The sequence below is a fragment of the Mobula birostris genome, chromosome 29 (assembly GCF_030028105.1).
Source record: "Mobula birostris isolate sMobBir1 chromosome 29, sMobBir1.hap1, whole genome shotgun sequence".
In the NCBI taxonomy this organism is placed as follows: domain Eukaryota; kingdom Metazoa; phylum Chordata; class Chondrichthyes; order Myliobatiformes; family Myliobatidae; genus Mobula; species Mobula birostris.
This window is the reverse complement of record NC_092398.1, coordinates 20,448,389-20,472,539: the sequence shown is the minus strand read 5'-3', so window position 1 is coordinate 20,472,539 and position 24,151 is coordinate 20,448,389.

Below are 24,151 nucleotides of genomic sequence, written 5' to 3'. Positions count from 1 at the left end.
GTTTCCATGGAAAACGCTGCATGTTGTATTCTGCATCACCAGGTTCGCACCGACTGACCAGTGTAGTTTTCCCCATTGATCCCTTAATAATTTTAATAACAAGTTACAACGCATTAAATATCTTTTCACTTACACCACTAGGAATTGCATTAAGAAAGTTTAATGTCGCATGTGATTAAAAGCTCCCTGCAAGCGGGTAACTTATGTGGCGTTTTATCTCTTCAGTAGGATTCGATCTGGAAGCGATAGTCAAATGCTGATACGTTTAGCTTATCCCCGCATGCTGGTAATATGAAAAAAAAACTGCAGTTAATCGGACAACGACCTGATATGCCCCTCACAGACAACCGTGTAAAGGGAAGTTGTGATAGAACCCATTTCTGTACAATGCACAATGAGTCCGCAAACACCATGTATGCGCTGTGTACTTTTCAGAACTCTCCCGCTCGAAAATGCGATTGGAATAAACCAGTAATACCAATTTTATGTATAATGTTTAACAAGAAACTGTGCTCTCCTTGTTATCCATAACGTTGTTTCATGTTCTTACATTGATTACAGAAATAATCTGATTCTCTCTCACACTTATGTTTAACAACAGTTCTTAAAATATCTAAACTATACCGATTTTGTGAAATTTCTACAATATCTGATGAAGCATTGGTGTACTATTGTCACATATCGATTAAAACTAAAAAAAGAAGAATACGGTTGTTATCAAAATCAACCGGGACAGCTTCCATTAGAATAGATCCGAATTCTCCTTACAATTGAGAAGTGAGTGTGCTTGCCCTTATCTCTCGTTTTACCAACTTTAGCTGAGAGAAGATAAACATAATATCATAAATAAAGAAATAAAAATGCCAACTGTATTCCAAAACGGAAACAAATGGATGTCGGTATGTACCGTGGTCTGGCTGTGCTCTGGACAGCATCTGTTGTCTACGCTGGGAGCAGCTGCCGCCAATATTTGCCGAAGGTTTAAATTTGCTGTTCAAATACAAAGATGTCCTCCGCTTCGGTTTGCGCCTCCATTGTCTTGGGCTCGCCTGAGCTCGCCCAGAGCAAGCGCTGGGACAGGTACTTGTATCAGATACTGTAAGAATAACAGAAGTGTTGCACTGCTGAACACTTCCACTCAAGCAGTTTACAGAAGTAGCATGCGCGTGTATTGGACTTGAGAAGCAAACGCATTCATATTGCGTGTATATCATTGAGTAGTGCAGTTTGAGTCTGACACGAGAGCATACAGGGGCAAACTTCATATAGGTTTCATGAACTTCCAGAAGAGCAAGAAAGAAACCAATCTAAAGACCACAATCATACTATGCAAGAAAATAAGGAAGGATTCACCACCTGATGTGTTGATGAAATATAAAATTACGAAAATAGCATCTCCAGAACCTGATAGTAAATCCTCAGAATGAGTAGGCAGACACTAAGCTTACAGACAAAATTCTCCTAACGTTGACCACAACACGAAAAGGATCTATTGGCAGGGAGCAATCAAATTGACCCTATATGCCAAAACAGAAAACGTCATCAAGATTTTCAAAAATTTTTCATATTCTCAACAATATTATACTGCCACACTACTTAGCAAAACGAAATATTTGAAGAACTAAATATAAAAACAGGCTGCGCAGCATCATCAACAGTGTCGTGCAATGACTCTAAAATGGGGGCATCATCAATGGAAACCAACATCTGACGAATGAAATGAGTACATCGAAATAGCAGAAGACACAAGGAAGCAAAATTGAAGCCTGAAGAGCAGAAAGAGCTCGCCTATTGGAGAATAAAATGAGCATTACAAAAACATGGTAGAATTTATAGACACAATAAAACTTGGTGCATACTAGGGGTGATTGATAAGTTCGTGGTCTAAGGTAGAAGGAGATGAGTTATTAACTTCAAACTTTCTGCATAATCACTCAGAGAGTTGATCTGCATGTGCATGTGACGGGAGCTGTATAACCCATCTCCTTCTACCTTATCAATCACCCATCTGTGGACACTTTCCGGAGGTCCAATATCCGTACGCTCCATGACCGCTGGACCAACTGTGTAAATGTAGGAGAGGACTATGTTGAATAATAAATGTGCTAGGTTTTCTAAAATTGACTCCTTCTACCTTAGGCCACGAACATATCAATTACCCGTCGTACAAAGCCAGACGAAGTAGACACATCAAATGCGTCAGTCAGAATTATGAAAACATAATTATCAGTTGAGAAACGATGTACACCGTTTATACAGGACACTGACATCTAATGGAACGCACACAAGTGATACTAACCCAAACACAGAATTATGACAAATATGGAAATAATGAACGATAGGTCTATTATCTGTTAAACACAGTGAATTACAATTGAAAAACAAGCATAATTCGGGAGGAAAATGAAAGCACCCGCAAAAACGAAGACATTCGAACACCCAAGTATGCAATGAATATGCTAAAAGCGGGTATAAAACTATTATCATCTGGAAAGGTACCGTCAGTAATAACGTTGATACGTCTTGGTATAAAAAAGTTACTTGCTACATCTTTACGCATTAATGCATGTCAATATTTTTTATAAAAACCGTGAAAAAGTGTCGAATTCGACGGAAAGGAAATAATATCTACTAACTAAAGCAAAAATGACAAATAACCCATCAAAATCTGTCCTATTACATGTTTACAAACTAGTTATAACATCGTTACCATCTATGCGTCTGGAATATTCAATCACAAAAGATGCTACATACTGCTTCCCATGCAGGCATTTCCTGCGTGGAAGATACGGGTTCAATTCTGAGCCAACCTTCACTGTCACAGGTTACCGCAACCGGCGGAAAGCTACAACAGCTTTCAAAACCCACCATGTAAGTGCAGCTCATCAGTTTGCTATGGAGGTATGGGGCGAATTCAAATTGAGAAAACAAGACGGTTCAAGATTGGGAAATATGCTTGATAAAGGACATGCAAAGATTGTCCAAGAAAATCGTGAGTATATGAGAGCAGTGGTTGAGTCTCTGCGCTATACTGCGTGCCAAGGCATTGCCCAGCGAGGACACCGGGAGAATGATGGATCTGGCAATAGGGGAAACTCTGTTGAGTTGCTCAGTGTAATTGGGAAGTTTGATAAGACTGTAGCTAAAAATTAGCGACAACCCTGGAAATGCAAAAGACACCCATCACGATATCGAAAATGAAATTATGGGTATTACGGCAGATATGGTCAGACGTCAAATAAGTGCAGAAATGAAGGAGGCTGGACATTTTGCCATCGTGGTGGATGGAAGTAAAGACTTGAGTAAAAAGGAGCAAATATCAGTGGTGTACTGTATTTGAATAACGAAACAGTGCTTGAAGAATTCTTGCACTTCACTCCAGCAGAAGGGTTGGAGGCAGAGTCGCTTCTGAAACGCATTGAACAGACACTCTGTCAGTGTGTTATAGATAAGAACGCGTATATAGCTCAGTGTTATGACGGGGAGGCACTGATGTCCTGGTGTAATAACGGGGTACAAGAGAGGTTCAGGAAAGAGGTCCCGCAGGCATTATATGTACACTGCCATGCTCACAGACTTACCCTTGTTTTAGTGGATGTTGTGAGCAATGCACCACAAGCGGGTGAGTTTTTTGAAACTCTGCAGCTGCTTTACAACTTCTTTTCAAACTCTGTTGCCCACGATCTTTTCATGAAGAAACAGAGAGAACTGGAATCAACTGCAGAGCCTGTGGAGTTGAAGAAATTGTCAGATACACGCTGGGCGTGCCACTATACCGCTTTGTGGCCTATAAGGAAATCAATCCCTGCCATTCTAGCTACACTACAGGATATTATGGGTCAACCAAATGCACGGAGGAAAACGGGGGCTAGAGCTGTAAGTGGACTGATTGACGAGCAGTTTGCTTTACTTTTCACTCTGTTTGAAGATTTATTCCGAGTCACCAAGTTCATGTCAGACCAGCTACAATCTCCCAGTTTGGAGCTTTCAATGTGAAGTTATCCACTTTGGTGGCAAAAATAGGAAAACAGATTATTATCTGAATGGTGGCCGATTAGGAAAAGGGGAGGTGCAACGAGACCTGGGTGTCATTATACACCAGTCATTGAAAGTGGGCATGCAGGTGCAGCAGGCGGTGAAAAACACGAATGGTATGCTTGCATTTATAGCAAGAGGATTCGAGTACAGGAGCAGGGAGGTACTACTGGAGTTGTACAAGGCCTTGGTGAGACCACACCTGGATTACTGTGTGCAGTTTTGGTCCCCTAATCCGAGGAAAGACATCCTTGCCATAGAGGGAGTACAAAGAAGTTTGATTCCTGGGATAGCAGATCTTTCATATGATGAAAGACTGGATGAACTCGGCTTATACTGGTTGGAATTTAGAAGATTGAGGGGGGATCTGATTGAAACGTATAAAATCCTAAAGGGATTGGACAGGTTAGATGCAGGAAGATTGTTCCCGATGTTGGGGAAGTCCAGAACGAGGGGTCACAGTTTCAGGATAAAGGGGAAGCCTTTTAGGACCGAGATTAGGAAAAAACTTCTTCACAGTGAGAGTGGTGAATTTCTGGAATTCTCTGTCACAGGAAACGGTTGAGGCCAGTTCATTGGCTGTATTTAAGAGGTAGTTAGATATGGCCCTTGTGGCTAAAGGGATCAGGGGGTATGGAGGGGAGGCTGGTACAGGGTTCTGAGTTGGATGATCAGCCATGATCATACTGAATGGCGGTGCCGTCTCGAAGGGCCGAATGGCCTACACTGCACCTACTTTCTATGTTTCTATGTAATTTATAGATAGAATAAAACGTGGTGCATATGAGGAGAGATTGATAAGTTCGTGGCCTAACGTAGAAGGAGATGAGTTACTAACTTCAAATTTTCTGCATAATCTCTCAAAGAGTTGACCTGCATGCACATGTAACGAGAGCTGTATAACTCATTTCCTTCTACCTTATCAATCACTCATCTCTGGGCACTTTCTGGAGGTCCAAGATCCGTTTCCTCCACGACCGCTGGACTACGTGTGTAAATGTAAGAGGGGAGTATATTGGATAATAAATGTGCGAGGTTTTCTAAAATTGACTCTTTCTACCTTAGGCCATGAACATATCAATCGCCCCTCGTACAAAGCCAGACGAAAGAGACACAGCAAATGCGCCAGTCAGAATTATAGAAACATAATTATCAGTTGAGAAACGACGTTTCCATTTATACAGGACACTGAAATTTAATGGAACGCACACGCGTTACCAACCCAAACACAGAATTATGACAAACATGGAAATAATGACCTATAGGTCTAATATCCGTTAAACACAGTGAAGTACAATCGAAAAACAAGCATAATTCGGGAGGAAAATGAAAGCACCCGCAAAAACGAAGACATGCGAACACCCAAGTATGCAAAGAATATGCTAAAAGCGGGTATAAAACTATTAACGTCTGGAAAGGTACCGTCAGTAATAACGTTGATAAATCTTGGTATAAAAAATTACTTGTTACATCTTTACGCATTAATGCATTTCAATATTTTTCATAAAAATCGTGAAAAAGCGCCGAATTCGACGGAAAAGAAATAATATCTACTAACTAAAGTAAAAATGAGAAATAACCCATGAAAATATGTCCTATTGTATGTTTACTAACTATTTATACCATCGTTACTCTATGCACCTCGCAGCTAATCCACACTAATTTAGAGTAGCGCAATATATTTTCAGAGGAGCAAAAAATATGCTGTAATTGTGCGGAAGGATGTAAAAAACAACCGATACATTCTGCCTTTCTCAATTAAGTCCAGATGAAAAGCAGAGATATTTCACGTTTCCACAAGTATGACCAAAAAGTTGTTAATTCTGTCCCACACTTATGGCTTACTGATGTCCTTACTGCCGATATAAACTATACCCAATTCTTGTGAAATTCAGACAACAACATTTGAATTATTGGCGTCTGATAATCACGCTAATCAACCACAAAAATAGTACCACATTTTTCTAAACAAACCGAGGCATTTTGTAGGGCTGCTGTCTGAGCCCACTATAATTTTAGCTTGCTTTAAACCAGTCGTCTCATATACTTAATCGGGCGAGAACAGGATATCAAATCCCAAACACCAAATTATTCGACGATTTCGTCTTATCTTCATCGTCATCCGTCAAACTACAGCAGTTTATCGACACGGTAAAGTAGTCTCCAAAGAATTAATAATGAACTTTGGACCAGATAAGAGCCGAAACTGAAATGTAGCTAAAGTCACGATAGAGATAGTAGAACATAAAACAAATCTTCAGGAAGTAATGCAAACGATGAATGATTACGATCAACACACATCAACGTTGCTGGTGAACGCAGCAGGCCAGGCAGCATCTTTAGGAAGAGATACAGTCGACGTTTCAGGCCGAGACCCTTCGTCAGGACTAATTGAAGAAAGAGTTAATAACAGATTTGAAAATGGGAGGGGGAGGGGGAGATCCAAAATGATAGGAGAAGACAGGAGGGGGAGGGATGGAGCCAAGAGCTGGACAGGTGATTGGCAAAGGGGATATGAGAGGATCATGGGACAGGAGGTCCGGGGAGAAAGAAGGCGGGGCGGGGAGGGGCGGGGAACCAGAGGATGGGCAAGGGGTATAGTCAGAGGGACAGAGGGAGAAAAATGAGAGTGAGAGAAAGAATGTGTGTATAAAAATAAAAAAAAACGGATGGGGTACGAGGGGGAGGTGGGGCATTAGTGGATGTTAGAGAAGTCGATGTTCATGTCATCAGGTTGGAGGCTACCCAGACGGAATATAAAGTGTTGTTCCTCCACCCTGAGTGTGGCTTCATTTTTACAGTAGAGGAGGCCGTGGATAGACATGTCAGAATGGGAATGGGATGTGGAATTAAAATGTGTGGCCACTGGGAGATCCTGCTTTCTCTGGCAGACAGAGCGTAGGTGTTCAGCAAAGCGGTCTCCCAGTCTGCGTCGGGTCTCGCCAATATATAGAAGGCCAGGTCGGGAGCACCGGACGCAGTATATCACCCAGATTGCGATCTGCCGGGACATTAACAAGCAGATGTATAGGTCATAGTGCGATAAAAGTAAAATTTTCGACGGTATATACTACAAGGCTTAAGAAACTCCCCCGAACAGAGCTCAATAAAAAAGATATAACAAGGATAATAAGGACTTTCGTTACAACGATATTAAAGTATCTGGAACATTAACAAAGGAAAACAGGAAATGAAATTGGAAATTAAGTAAGCAGAATGAACACTCGAACGCACTTAGAATGACACGAGGTCGGAGAAAAGGAAGAATGAGGAACATTGATAAAACATCTACACAACAGTCAGTTCACAATTCTGAGTATATTATTTCATAAACGAAACACGATTCAGTACTACAGGAGGCCAGATAAAATTCTGATGAGAAGGATGCACCACTAGGCTTAAGTGAAAGCACAAGCCAGAAAAATTAAGAAGTTATCACCTTGGAAGAAGGAGTTAACAAATAGAAGGGCATGTCACCCATAGAAGAATACGCACGATATAGAAACGTAGTTGGAAGCCTCCGCACGATATAGTTGAAGAGCTCTTCCGAGAAACAGAATGGTTCCTTGTGGCAATGCATGACCACGTGGTTGACACAAAAAAATCAGAAAAAAGCACAATATAATACCAACAAATTTGTCGACGATAGTTGTAGAAAACGCCTAGAGAGACCAGAAACAATTCAATACGGGAGAGGATCATGCAGCAATTTAACGCAATCTGATTATTTCACTGGCACAATCAAGTGGCAAATGTCATGGACCAATATCTTGCTTCAACATATGAAATCAGAAAAAGAAAACTGAGCATAAGTACAGTCCTGATCCTGGTTTGGAGTCAGAGTGCTCAAATGATATGATCACCGATCAGTTATCAATACTCAAGGATATAATACGACATGATGAACAAGCAAGAACAATTGCTTGTAAACGGCAGGTAAAAAAAAACAGAAATAGACTGAAAGAGAACAGGAAATTGAAAGGCCATGGAACGTGAAGAGGGTATACATTGCCCTACCAGTAATATCTACAATTGGGACATCCAAAAGTCACTACACAGTACCATTAAACTATTCGTCATACACAGCAATATCGATGTAAATGTACTAAAAGCCACTCAACTAAACACCGGTACAGTAGGCTGAAAGTTCTAATCAATCGGAAAAGGCGTGGCCTTAGTTATGCCCGTACTTCAGGTTTTCCAGGATTGAGCTGAGAATATATACTTTAAAATGATAATAATAATAATTCTGTCCCCAACCCGGCGCGACCCCAGGTGGCGGATTCAGGAAAGCACTGTAGTCATTTAGGGCAGGTGGGAAATAAAATATCACCCGAAGATCCCAGTCCAGGCACTTGTACTCAGATTGAGCGGTGCTGTTGTCAGCGCCTTTCCGTCATGTTACGGGCGGATGAAACCGCAGTCTGGTTGAAAGTACAAATAGTAATGCACGTTCACGTCAGTGATTAAAGATGTTTACGAAATGCGTTCACTTTCTGGGGAGCGTAAGGGCATGGCCTGCAGCCAACGTTGGGCGTGATCTGAGACGAGCCGCGAGTGGTGCCCTGCTGATTAGGCAAGCAGGCACCGGGATCGGGAAGAATATGCAACCAGTATTCTATTATCCCACCAACACCAGAAGCTGCGACTGCTGCAGTTCTTTCTCAGGCTAACAGTCCAGTTACGACTGAGGTCTATCAAGTCTTTCCTGAATCCGCCACCTGGGTTCGCGCCGGATTAAGAGACTACTCTAAACGGATGAAATAGTCGTTACAAGTAAAGACATTCATGATGCGTGCATATTATCGAGTACGTGAAACTGGCAGAGCAGCATCCAAAACAGAGGCACTCTTAAACAGAAACCCAAGCTGAGCAATGGAATGAGAATAACGAAATGACAGAAATGATTAGGAAACCATTTTGAAATTTTCAGAGTGGAAGTATCCGGGCTATAAGGGTATAAAATTGATAGTCCGACGAAGGAAGTGAAGAGAAAAGCTAAGAGAATGCTAAGGAAACATGACGTCCATACAATATAAGATCACCCGCAAAAAAAAAAAAAAAAAAAAAAAAATCATTGTCTCATCAGTAGACACGGCAGAACAGAAGCTTGGTGCATGCAAAACCAGACTAAATGCACACATGATAAGCGCCGGACGAAGAAAACAGAAATACCCACCCAGAAACAATGAAAAAGATCATTGACATTGAAACTAAAAGATGTGGCAAAGTATCTCGAACACATTCACTGTATTACCAACGAATGCAGAGATATTAAACTTCTCGTCTAATATCTGGTCAAGCAGGGTAACGCGCAATGAAGCAGCAAGCTGGATTAGGGAGGAAAAAGAGTACAGTAACACAATTGAAGAAACGCAAATATCTAAAGTTGCATTGGGTGTGCTAAAATGGTTATCAAAATACCCACAGCTGTAGAAGTGCAGATAGTGACAATATTGATAAATAACATTGTAAGAATACTGCCTACCTTCCTTGTATCTGATAATACATATCAACACATTTTCTTACAAATCCAGAAAAATTGCCGAATGTTTGACAGAATTAAAAACTTATCTGCTTCCATCAGATGAATTGGTAAAATGAACCACCCACATATTTCTTGTTTACAAACTATATATAAAAATCTGACACAATGCCTCTCGCAACTAATCGCCACATACTTAAAATTACCAGAAATTCTGCCGAAACGATTTAAAAGAATGTAAGTTATAACTATTATTAAATTCTGCATTTCGAAATCAGGTCCGTGGGAAAAGCACAGAACTTCCATGTCTTATATTGTGAGGTTCTGGCCGGGGGCGAGGTCGACAGCCCGCCCCTGCATTTCTAATGAGTAGTACTGTTTACTGTTCTTGTTTTAAAATGCTCTTGTGGGATCATGGTTAGAGTTCCGGTTCCAGAAAAGCAAAGATCTTCTATGTTTTATGTGAACTACCAAAAGACATTTGATGCGGTCCCACAATCATGGTCCATAAAAGTGTAGAATAATTAAAAACTACACACAAAATTCTTTTAACATCGGATGAAGCATTGGTGGAGCATAATCAACCAGTCAAATAACAGCCAAAAAAATCAACCATGGTTGCCAAAATAAACGGAATCTGAGTGACTCCCTAAGCCACTCATATACTCATATGAACGTATTAATTTGACATAATATCTTGCTGCAAAGCCGATATGGAAAACCTGCAACAAAACATAAAAGCTGGACCAACACGTTTTATAAAACATTCGAACGCACTTAGTTTCAAACTATTTAGGACAAAGGAGGAAGCTGAATCACAATTCAGCATTCCACCTGACCATAAGAAATTGTGACAAGTAGTACACACCACGTAACTTAAAGGAAAACACATGCCAGAGACATGACTAAGCCATAACTTTCGGGGAATCAGTTAAACAATGGAAGAGCACGATCTGCATGTCCTGGACGGTCTGGATCCTTGATGATAGATGCAGCTCCCCTGAGACAGCTGACTGTGGAGATGTGCTAAATTGCGCAGAAGGTTTTACCAGTGATGGATTGGGCCGTAATCTCTAAGTGTAGCACCATTGAAAAATAGGAGTTGTAAGGAGAAGAGGTTTGTTTCTCTCGTGGCGAAATAAAGTTAATGATGTCAAGACACTGCTGTCCAAAACACTGGTCGTAACGCATTAGCAGAAGGAATGATTTACAGACATTAGGATGAACTTTCCCCTTATTAAACTTAACCTTATTTAGACCCTCTTTTTTGATATCTGCAGATCGTCCTGTGTCTCCTTGGTATTATGCGTAGCAGAGCACTGCACATGTTAAGGAGAGCAACTCCGCGCTCGTTGGTGGGTGGGAGATGAAAGGACGGAGGTTCGTACATGGAGAGCTCGAGATCTACAGAGAGGAGGTAGGAGAGCACTAGTCAGAAGGAGATTTCCATTGAGCTGAAGTTAAATGAGACAGAATGTATGTCGGAGAGGATCGTGTGTGAAAATGGACTGGGAAAGACGCAATTGGAATAAAAGTAGACAATACCAGAAGTCGCCCACACCTGACAAAACCCCCCGCAGAAAGCGAAAGTGTATAGGTATCTAGTTAGGACTGACAATGAGCAGAAAATCAAATTAATTTTCAGGGTACTGGGAGAGAGGGTGTGGGTTCTCTGGGCTTAGGAAATATGTATTAGACGATAAAACTAAGGGTCTACTGCAGTTTTAGATTGCCGCTTGAAATGAATTTGGGACAGTTTAAGACCTGTTATTTTTAAACTTATTGCTCCGTATTACAAATTTAACAGTAAAATTCTGTCGGCAATGCACTGCCTTCTTTAGCTTCATTCGTAATTTGCAAAGTCCATGCCGCCAGCACACATGTGTTTTTTTTAATGAGGCAATGAGATCCTAGAGTATTCCTTCGTGCTGTCCATTGATATAACGGTGACGCATGACAGAATAATCATGAAACTTTGAAATTGATTGGTACATACAAACATCATCTGTGTTAACAACAAGAATATGAAACCACCGGTTGGACTGCAGAGTTTGAAGTTAGATTTCCTTCAGTTCGCAATCTCGGGGCTCTACCGTCTGGTAGCGGTTGGTCCGACTCTATTATAGCTCTGCGTATTAGAGTTTGGAGTTCAATCCAAACGCCCTTCGTCTGGAGTTTGTACGTCCTACTCGTGGATTGCGTGGATTCCCCAGAGTGCCCCAGATTCCAAAGACGTCAAAGACCTACCGGTTAGCAAGTTAAGTTGTCATGGTCCCGTGATAAGTTAAGAAATAGGTCGGTGTTTGCTGGCAGTACGGCTGGAAGGGCCAAAATGAGCCTATTCCGTGCTTTATCTCGAAATAAAATTCGTTCTTGTTATTTTCTGCATTGTTGCATTCCCAGAGCCTTCTGTAGTCACTGATCCATCCAACCAACAGAACGCACAACAGCGAAAGCAGAAATCACTCGTTACCGAAAAAAAAAAAAAATTGCAACTTCACAAAATCTGACTCGATCTGCTTCTGGGTGTTTATTTTGCTATGAGGAGTCTGCATAATAGTTCCAAAAGAGCTATGAATCCCTTCCTGTTTCTTATTAAGGGAGTGGAGGTTTTGGAGTTGTTAAAATAGATTAGGACGGATAAGTCCCCGGGGCCTGACGGAATATTCCCCAGGCTGCTACATGAGGGGAGGGAAGAGATTGCGGAGTCTCTGACTAGGATCTTCATGTCCTCGTTGTCCACGGGAATGGTACCGGAGGAATGGAGGGAGGCGAATGCTGTCCGCTTGACGAGAAAACATCTTAGGGATAGTCTGGGTAATTATAGACCAGTGAGCCTTACGTTTGTGGTGGGAAAGCTGTTGGAAAAGATTCTTGGAAATAGGATCTATGGGCATTTGGAGAATCATGATCTGATAAGGGACAGTCAGCATGGCTTTGTGAAGAACAGATCGTGTCTAACAAGCCTGACAGAGTTCTTTGAGGAGGTGAACAGGCATATAGATGAGGGTAGTGCAGTGGATGCGATCGAAATGGATTTTAGTAAGGCATTTGACAAGGTTCCACACGGTAGGCTTATTCAGAAAGTCAGAAGGCATGCGATCCAGGGAGGTTTGGCCAGGTGGATTCAGAATTGGCTCGCCTGCAGAAAGCAGAGGGTCGTGGTGGAGGGAGTAAATTCAGATTGGAAGATTGTGACTAGTGGTGCCCCATAAGGATCTGTTCTGGGACCTCTGCTTTTCGTGATTTTTATTAACCAAATGAATGAGGGGTAGAAGGGTGGGTTGGCAAGCTTGCAGACAACCCAAAGGTTGGTGGGGTTGTGGCTAGTGTAGAGGATTGTCGAAGATTGCAGAGAGAGATTGATAGGATACAGAAGTGGGCTGAGAAGTGGCAGATTGAGTTCAACGCAGAGCAGTATGAGGTGGTACACTTTGGAAGGACAAAGTCCAAGGGAGTCTACAAAGTAAATTAGATTACATTATGAGGACACAGACCTCTCTTTTATTGTCATTTCGTAATGCATGCATTAAGAAATGATGCAATGTTTCTCCAGAATGATATCACAGAAACACATGACTGAAAAACGGACAAAAACCACATAATTATAATATATCGTTAAAACAGTGCAAAACAATACCGTAACATGATAAAGAACAGACCATGGGCACGGTAAAAAGTCTCAAAGGCTCTCTAAAGTCCCATCATCTCACCCAGACGGTGAACCTCCAGGGCCGCAAACTTGCCGATGCAGCATCCTGGAAGCATCCAACCACAGTCTGACTCCGAGTCCGTCCGAAAACTCCGACCCTCCGACCAGCTCTCCGACACCGAGCACCAAGCACCATCTCTGACGAGCGCTTTGACCCCAGCCCCGGCAACAGGCAATAGGCAAATTCGAGGATCTGGGGCCTTGCCCACCGGAGATTCTCGATCGCACAGTAGCAGTGGCAGAGAAGCGGGCATTTCAGAAGTTTCTCCAGGTGTTCCTCCGTGTTTCTCACGGCTCTCTCCATCAAATCAGGATTGTGCAGAGCCCCCAAGTTAACACATAGGATATCATTCGGAACGGCCGCGCTCGCTGCGTCGCGTCGCCATCTTATCCTCCCTCCTCGTTGTCCTCGTTCTGCAGGATACTTGGTAGTGTGGAGGAGCAGAGGGATCTGTGGATACATGTCCATATATCCCTGAAAGTTGCGTCACAGGTAGAGAGGGTGGCTAAAAAAGCTTATGGGGTGTTAGCTTTCGTTAGTCGAGGGATAGAGTTTAAGAATCGCGATGTAATGATGCAGTTCTATAAAACTCTGGTTAGGCCACACTTGGAGTAGTGTGTCCAATATTGGTCGCCTCACTATGGGAAAGATGTGGAAGCATTGGAAAGAGTACAGAGGAGATTTACCAGGATGCTACATGGTTTAGAGAGTATTGATTATGATCAGAAATTAAGGGAGCTAGGGCTTTACTCTTTGGAGAGAAGGAGGATGAGAGAAGACATGACAGAGGTATACAAGATATTAAGAGGAATAGATGGAGTGGACAGCCAGCGCCTCTTCCCCAGGGCATCACTGCTGAATACAAGAGGACATTGCTATAAGGTAATGGGTGACAAGCTCAAGGGGGATATTAGAAGAAGTTTTTTTAACTCAGAGAGTGGCTGGTGCGTGGAATGCACTGCCTGATTCATGGTGGAGGCAGATACACTAGTGATATCTCTGTCAGAGTTAATGATACAAAGATAAAAGGCAGTAATAGGACAGGGGTTTCTGTGTTTGTGAAAATGGAGGAAGATGCACCAAAGCGACAGAATGCGAACATTAAATTCCCGAATTTTCGATGGAATGGAACGAATAATGCACGAGAATGCACAGGGAAAGACGCAATTGGAATAAAAGTAAAAAACGACAGACGTTGCCCAAAGCTGACAAATCCCCTGCAGAAACCAGAACAGCCTTAATATCTCGCCAAGACTGCCAACGTGCAGAAAAAAACAAAATTAGTTTCAAGCTGCTGGTTGAGAGGGATTGCGTTCTCTGAGCTTCGGAAGTATGTATTAGACGATAAGACTAAGGAAACTGCTGTAGAAAGCTGTTTTAGATTTACACGTGAAATGAATTTGGAGGAGTGTAGGAACTGTTTGCTTTCCAAAGGTTTCAAGGTTTCAAAGGTACATTTAATGTCAGAGAAATGTATACAATATACATCCTGAAATGTTTTTCTTTGCCACCATCCACGAGAACAGATGAGTGCCCCCAAAGGATGAGTAGCAGTTAAATGTTAGAACCCCAAAAATCCACCCGCAGCTTCCCTGCGTGCCCTGCCTCCCTGCAGGCTCCTCTTGCCGCTTATTGTCTAATACATACTGCCTCCCGCACGTAAAGGGCAGCAAGCAACGATCCCCCCTCCCCCCACCGGCAAAAAAAAAGCATCGGCACCCGCCACCGAGTCCTCAAGCGTGAGCAAAGCAGCGGCAAGACACAGACTTGCAGTACTGAAAAGACTGCTTTGTTCACCCGGCATTCGACATACCACAGGCTCTCTCTCTCTACTTAACAAGGGAGAAAGAGATGTCCCCGTTTCATGGTGGAGGGGAGACATAACAAACAACTCTCCGGTATACGATTTAAAAAGTCCGTTATATCGCATTTTTCGAGTTCTGTGCCCAAAGATATCAAGCCTCTGAGATCACAGCCGCACATTGTCCGACTCCCCCGACGACACACGTACCTCCTGCCGGAACACCAACCTTCGATCCGCCCGCCTCCAGATCCCCGAGATCCTAGGCCTCCAGCGGAGAGCCGGATTCTTAGGCCGAGCATGCGGCGTGCCAAACAACGGCCAGTTTTGAAACCCTAAGAGCGGATCCCGATCCCACAAAGAACCGGAGTCAGCGTGTAACTCCAGCTCAATTCGTCGAAAGAACACAGTAAGAGAAACGTAGAGATGCTAAAGAGGGAAATAGAGCTGTTTCCGAAGATGCAAGCGAAGGATTCGCCGTTTAGCGCCAACATCACTCCGCTCCGCCTCCAGGGTATCTTATTGCTAGCATATTACAGTGTTACCGATGCCAATAGGTCGGCTTTAGCTCCACTCGGAATTTCAACAGTGGCATGACGCCAGTGAACGTGTTTTTTTCAGGTAACGTGATTCTATTACATCGCTGTAGCTATACTTTGATATAACGGTGACTCATGAGAGAATTATTCGAAACCATTGAAACCAGTTGATGCACAGAGACACCATCAGTGTTAACAACATTATGAAACCACCAGTTGGACTGCACAGTATAAAGATAGATTTTCTCCAGGTCTCAATTTCGGGCGCCACGGTTTGATAGACTTTAGCCCGACAGAGCTTTGAGCGTTAGAGTTTGGAGTTCAATGCCGAAGTCTTTTAATGGAGTTTGTACGTCTACCCCATCGCAGGTTTTCTCAGAATGCCGCAGTCTCCAGAGACACCCAAAGAGGTACCGGTTAGTATGTTAATTGGTCGTTGTCCCGTGTTAAGTTTGGAAGTAAGTCAGAGTGTGCTGGCGGTACGGCGGCAAGGGCCAGAACAGCTTTTTCCGTGCTTTATCTCGAAATAAATCTCGTTCTTGTCACTTTCTCCATTGCTGCGCTCGTGGAGCCCACTCGGTTACTATGTCTTCTGAACGTCGGAACGTCAACAGAAAAAGCAAAAATAAGTAATGATAACAAACATTTTATTTTTCCTGCTTTTAACAATCTTTCCCGATCTGCTGCTGCGTGTTCATTTTGCTCTGAGGGTTCTACGGATTACTCCCAATAGAGCGATTGCTCCTTTCCTGTTTCTGGCTTCCAGCCAATGCTTCTTCCCTTTATACAAGAAGTTTAAAATACGGTGGAACTCCCAACTACACATGTGCTGGCCACACGCTGATCACAGCATCTGAGGCAGCATCTTTAGAAAGGAATAAATAATCTAGGTTTTGGGCGGAAATCTGATGAAATCAGTCTCGGCTCGAAATGTCGACTCTTTAAAGGCAGCATCCCCAAAAATGAGTCCACTTCAACGAGCCGTCGAGGCGGAAGAAGCACTGGGTTCGCTGGCTGCCGCCAGAGCCAACGAGTCACTTAGAATGCTGGAAGATTTAATGGTGGTGTAGAAAGTTATGAGGATTGTAGATGGTATAAATGCATGCAGGCTTCTTCCGTTGAGGTTGGGTGAGACTGGAACTGGAGTAATGAGTTAAGGGTGAAAGGTGAAATGTTTAATAGGAACATTATAGGTAAGCTATGGACACAGAGGTGGCAACCGTGTGGAAAGAGCTGCCAGCGGACGTGCCAGGTTTGATTTCAGAACTAAAAAGATATTTGATAGGAACAGGGATAAAAGGAGTGTGGAGTGTCAGTTCAGGGTGCAGGTGATTGGGACTAGGAAGACTGACAGATCAGCACTGAATAGATGACACGAAGAACATATTTGTGGCTGTAGTAGTCTACAACTTTATGCCATTCTGTCTAATTAGGGACATCCTGGTCAATCCCTCTGTATCTTTTCCAACTTCCCCATATTCTTCCTCTATTGAGGAGGCCAAGACTGATCACAATACTTCAATGCACACATAGTCCAGAGTATTCTCGAACTGCAAGATTCCCACGTGGTTCATAAAGCCAATCCCGTTATTAATGAAGGCAGGCGCTCATTACACCTTCTCAACAACCCTATGAACTTTCCGATAAATTAGGTGGATCTGCGGACCTGAACCACAGCCTCCCCACGCCCGTCCACACTTCTGAGAACCCTGATATTAACCTTGCACTCTCCCTTCACTTTTGAAGTACCAATCCAAGCTGCTTCCGCATTGAACGATACATTTTCATCATATCCTTTCATAACCTTTCACTAACTTCTACACTACCAACAACACCACCACCCTTCGTGGCATTTGCAAATTTCTCAACACAGGATTTGAATTGCACAATTAAATCATTTATGAAACTCTTAAAGAGTACGGATCGCTGAGGAGATTACCAATGAAACAATAGTCACGGAATACGCTCCATCTGTCACCACACTCTGCCTTCTTTCGCTAATATAATCCTGAATGTCGAACAGCATACTAAAATGCTTGGACATAAATACACTTCATTTCATCAATTTGTTTTTCCTACTTTTGGCAGAATTCAGTCAGGTTCGTAAGACACGGACTCTCCATCACAAAACCTTTGTGACTATCACTAACCAGACGAAGCTTCTCGAAATGCTCTTAAGTCTTGTCTCGAACAATCTTCTCCTATTTTATGGCTAATGTTAACGTCAGTCAGGCTGGTCTGCAATTCCCAGTATTGTTCGTATTAACTTTCTTGAACCAAAGAGAAATGACATTTTCCGCACTTCACTCCATAGCTCCTGGTCCCGTGTCCGGGGAAATAAAGGATTATCGCAAAGGCACTGAAATATCGTCCTTAGTTCCGGTAGCAACCGGGGGAAAATCCAATCCGGCTCTGAGGTTATGCTAAGCGAAATGTTATATTTTGCTTGTTTCAGAACATCCTCTTTATTACCATCAATATTTTGCAGCTTATTAGTCTGTTCGATGCTGACATCACATCCCGCCGCCTGTAAATTCTGAGGCGAGAATTTCTTTAAAACACCCCACCGTTTGTAAAACAGCCAGCTCTTCCGAGTCCAGACACACGTTTCCCTGGGTTATCCTTTATCTCTTCCAGCCTCACTGCAGTCATCCTCCTGATCTTCATATACGCATAGAATGCCTTGAAAATCCTCCGCGCAAGCTTTTTTCATGGCCCTTTTTAGCTCTCCTTAGACCGTTCATAATCTAATCACTGAATTCCATATAACTCCGGTGAGCACCCATTGATACACGCTTCGTATGTTTTTCCTTCCGTTTGACTCAATGCTCCACTTCTGTTTGTTACCTACGATCGGTTACCACCCCATCCTTAACTTGCCTCAACGTGGCAATGTCTCCGTGTATCCATAAGCAACTTCCACATTGCCATCAATATATTTGTTCTCAATTTACGCCCACATGTCCTGACTACTAACAACATAATTCGCGGACCACAATAAAAAACGTTTCCATGCGGTCCGCTCTTACCCCTTTCCAAGTGTGTAGTGAAGATGTCAGAGTTGATAGATTGATATGTGGACACTTTAGTGATTCCAATGAAAATTACAGTGTCACAGTGGCATTGTATGGGCACAGATATAAATATTGGAAGGGTGAGTCGTAAAAGGAATAAAAATGAAATTACCTAAAACTGTCTAACAGGAGGGGCAATCACTTCCACACCTATTGGATGACTCATTATCGAACCTACTGGTCGGGGGTAAGAATAACAACATAGAGTGCAGTGGTCTTAGTCTATCACTAAAAGTGCTCCTCTATTCGATCAATGCGGCATGCAGAAGGTGAAAAACAATATCCAGAATTCACAGGAATTACGGCAGTGTCTTTTATTGTATCACAGCCTCAGGAGTGTCCAGTTCGAATGGGTTCTAATCTGTTCATTGAACCCGTTGGCATCACCTGTATTGATGCCATTGCCGCAGCACACCACAGCAAAGAAGATTTTACCGCCGACAACAGAGTGGTAGAACATGTGAAGGAGAGGCCTGCATACTCCATAGGACCCCAGTCTCTTCAGGAAGCAGAAGAGACTTTGACTATTAGTTTACAAAGCCTCTGTGTTTGTCTTTCACTCAAGTCTGCATCCAGGTGCAACCCCAAGCCCTTGTAGGTTCTCACCATCAACAGCAAAACGGTACAGTGCAGACTTAGTCTTCATAAAGTCCATCAGTGCATCCTTTGTCTTACTAACGCTGAGCTGCTGATGATTTAGGTTGCACCATTTGACAAAGTCCTCAATCAGTGCCTTGTTTTCATTCTACTGAGCACTCTTTATACAGCCAACTATTGCTGAGTCTTTAAAGAATTTCTGCAGCTGCAATTGTGGTCAATGTCTGGGAAATGCTCACTGGCCGAGAAAATTGTCACATGACCAGGCCCATTGTTCTGTACCATTTCCAGTCTGGTTTCTCCTCTTCTGGGCCTACCTACGTATAGTGTCAGGTACCGTCCTTGGACACACCAAGCAAATCTTGCACTTTCTAAGCCTTTGCTCTGAGAAGGAGCTAATTAATGTTCAGGAAATTATTATTGTTGCAACTTTCCATAACCTGACTCCTTATCTGCTCCTGAGAATTTCAGTTTCTCCTTTAATACTGCAAAAAGAGAGACTGCTCCCTGCCTCTTTCTAACCTCCACCCATGATGCCCACCGTTTTTACAGCTTCGATACTATCCGCGGTGAGCAATGTCCTTCACCCACATATATTATCTCACTCATTTTCCGTTTTGAAGCATCTATTCCAAAACATTTTGCAGCCGTGTCTACTTTTGTGGCAGAACCAGGTTAACATAATGGCCACAATATCGAAGCTCCAATTGGTTTGCCGTACACTAAGTTCACGGCCTTTGTTTCTCACAGTTGTCGCATAAGTCACATTCATTTCAAACCACCTACCCGATTTTATTTACGCCATATCCACTGCCCGTCTTTTTTCATAGTCTCCCTATACTTTGCACCCACAGTTCTTTCACCACAGCTGCACAAAGATCTTTCCTGCCACCCTGCTTCGGAGCCGCCTGCATATATTTTATGCTCTGATGGATACGTCGTTGTGGAGGCTTCAGAACGTTCCCACTGAAAGGCCCTTCCCCCTCTTTAAAATAGAATGTCAAGCAAAAGATCGAGTTTATTCTCATATGCACAAATACATGTATGCAGTGGTGGAATGGAAAACATACTTGCTGAAGATTTACACGTATGTACGAAGCCTTCAGAAAAAAAACATATATACAAGAAATAAAGCATGCAGTGAATGTCAAAACCGAGTATTTTATCATATTCTCAATTACATATATGCACAACTGGAAACGCACATAACAACAAATGTGTAGCACTCACAAGAAAAAAAAATATCGAGCCCCACCTGGATGATGTCAAATAACAGATATACAGGAATATTGTTCTGCTGAATGTGCCTATAATATGTTATCGTAAGGACTAGGGCAACCGCGATTTCAAAGATTATTAAAACTTAATGAACTCCAGTGGAAAGAAATCTGCAATAATAATATTAAATAGGCAAATAATCGTGTTTCTGATTCCATAACTCATTAGTCTACATTTCTTTGTGTAATACATGGATTCTGGTTGACATTCATTCTTTTGTGTTGCTCTTCCAGCAGCCACAACGAACAGGGTCTTCGTGATGTATGAGTCAATGGTCCTGGTCCGAACAATCAAATCGTCGTTGCTTATGTGCCGAATCAACTTGCTCTATTGAAGCAAATCAGTCATACAGTGAGATATAAACACAGCAGTGTACGAAGCCGACATTGAAAATAAACACTTTCAAAGAATAACGTTAAATCGGCGAATCTCGCTTGCGTTTTATTGACAAAGTAAACCAATTTAATGTAAAGATATATTTTAATCCATTCCTCAGCTTCTCCCTGAACTTCTGCTGTGTTAGTCCATAGATATACGTGTTGGTGCAAGTGCAGAGAAACTCCAGCATAAAGCCAACCTGCTGTAGGATATATCTTGGGTTGGTGTGGTATCTGTCTGTGTAGATATAATTTTCCACTTGCCAGGTCATAGAATATACAACTCTGGGTGTCCACAGTAAAATGAAATTGGTTGATATGGCGAACAATAAATCAATCGACTTTCTCCGGCTTTCCGCCTCTGCATCCTTCTGATTCTCGCTAATATTCCGCAGTGCCCGGCGGACTTTATTTGCCGCAATAATATGCCTGGCAGTTAATGTGTTGAACAGAAACATTAAGCAGATTGGAGCCACTGCAGTCAGAATACCGTCACATAACTGGTATGCTCTCCAGAAGGGTGACGTTAAGAATGCTGTTGTGACGAGACAGCGTTTAGAATGCACAGCAAAGTAAAATGGCAGAGGTTTTGCGTAACACGCCACACACACAGTTGCCACCATCATAATCGCTGTTTTCTCGGTGCAGTATGGTTTTCGCAGCTTCTGACAGCAGATGGCGATGTAGCGATCGAAAGTAAAGGCGACCGTAAACCAAACGGAACAGTCAGAGTTTGCGGCCCCCAGAACAATTATTACAGCACAACCTGGAGTTCTGAACAAGAAATTAGCAATGGCATAGATAAAATTAACTTGTTCGAAAATAACAGCCACGATGACGACCATCAAATCTGCTGCTGCCATGGCCACCAAGTAGCGGGTGATGCATTTGGAAAGGCCACATTTTCCCCGGGATAGGATCACAATCGCCGTTAAATTAACTGAAAAAAATACAAAACGTGTTAACATATCTCCTAGTCCCCACGTTGGTGACTGCGAATTGAGTTCCTCAGTAAAAATAATAGACTGGAGCTGATAACACTGATAGTGCACAAGCAGCTTTCAGCAGATATCTCTGCTGATTTATGTTCTGAAGTGAAAAGACCACAAAGTAATTGGATGCCTTGTTGTGTTTTAAATAACAGCCGAAAACCTTCCGTGTGTTATGTTAAATATGGTACCTGTTGCACGCAGAGCAGGGCATATCGAGCTCATTCCCATTGTTTAAAGGTGTTGGTGACTTTTGAGGAACAGAACATACTGACTGACTTATTTGAAATTTACATTATTTAACTTCATGGCGTGCTTTAAATTGACTACGGAAAATCGAATAAATATATTTTAAGTTGTATATGTAAACTCAGTGGAACGTATTGCAGCTGCCAGCGGAGGTTGTTCGAGTTGGCAGAGGAAAGCTTCTGATCTCAAGAGATGCTAAACGGCTGTCAAGGCTGCCTGGGCCAGGATATCACATCATTCCCGTTTATAAGAGCCTTTATTCTTCCGCTTTTCCCCCTTGCGGTACGGAGATAGCAGCAAACCCTCCAAGCCTAGGGCTCGTGTCACTGCTTACGGGACAAAAGTATGCTTGTTTGAAGAAACACAGAGAAATTTGTTTTAAGGTTTCTTTTTTTAAAAAAAGAAACGAAAGCAAATCAACTTAGTAAGGCTACAAATTTGTTCATAGATTTCCAGCAAGCGCTTATCAGAATAACACAGAAGCAAACTTCGAAAAAAATGTATTTCAGAGTGACGATAACATTGATAAGGTAATGTGGGGAATTCGAAAACGTGATGAAAAGACATGACAATTTGGATTTTCATTACTTCTATAGAAAAGGTGGATTTGACGAATTCTCTTAGCTGTCCTGTCCGATATTTTGAATACAATCGCGTTGGGACTGCCCAGGGGTAGCTGGATATACAGAATTGAATTCAAAACTGTACTGAATTTCCAAAACAGATTTACACTAGTTAGGTATCAATAATTATATTGTAGAACGTAATATTTGCATTTTCATCTTACACAGTTCTCATTTTCTGAAATAATACAATAGACTAAACATCTCGGCAGTAGGATAAAGCGAATGTCGAAAGCCGTCAATAGAGTGCATTCGGCGGAAGCACAAAAATACCAGTCAGTTCCAGCTCCTTACCAGGAATACCGACAGCTGCGAGTACAGGATAGTAAATTCTGACGATGTTGTAAATTGCTGGATATCCCATTCTGTATCTGAATCACCGATGAGCTCTATAATCTGCTCACACGCCTCTCAGTTCCTTTCCTCCGGGAATCCTTGTTCGCAACGAGTAGTGTCAATTTAAGCGAGTACCTCTTGAATCATTACATTTACAGACCACTGAACAAACACTTAGTCTGATCTATTTTTATCATTATGAAATTGTGCAATAGATTTAACTCTTCAGGTGATAGTACTTGAATGTTGTTTGGGGAGAGCTTCCACGGAGAACGCTGTACGCTGTATTCTGCATCACCAGGTTCGCACCGACTGACCAAGGTAGTTTTTCCCATTGATCCCTTAATAATTTTAATAACAAGTTTCAACGCATTAAATTCCCGGTCACTTACTGCACTTGAAATTGAATTAAGTAAGTTTATTGTCGCAGGTGATTAAAAACTCCCTGCAAGCAGGTAACTTATGTGGTGTTTTATCTTTTCAGTAGGATTTGCTCTGGAAACGATAGTCAAAAGCTGATATTATATAAAATGAAATGCTTAGTTTATCACTGCATGCTCGTAAGATCAAAAACTGCAGTTAACCTGACAACGACCTGAGAGGCCTCATACAGTCAACCGTGTGAAGGAAAGTTGTGACAGACCCTGGTTCTGTACAATGCACAATGACTCCGCAAACAGCATGTATGCGCTGTGTGCTTTTCAGAATTCACGTGTTCGACGATGTGATTGGAATAAATCAGTAATACCAATTTTGTGCGTAATGTTTAGCGAGAAACTGTGGTCACCTTGTTACCTGGAACGTGGTTTCATGTTGTTACATTGATTACAATAATAATTTGATTCTCTCTCACACTAATGGTTAAGAACAGTTTTTAAAATATCCAAACTGTACCAATTTTGTGAAATTCTTACAATGAATGATGAAACATTGGTGTACTATGGTCACACATCGATTAAAATCAAACAAAAAAAGAATACCGTTGTTATCAAGAGTAACCGAGACAGATTTCATCAGAATAGTCCGAAATCTCCTTGCAATTGAGAAATGAGTGT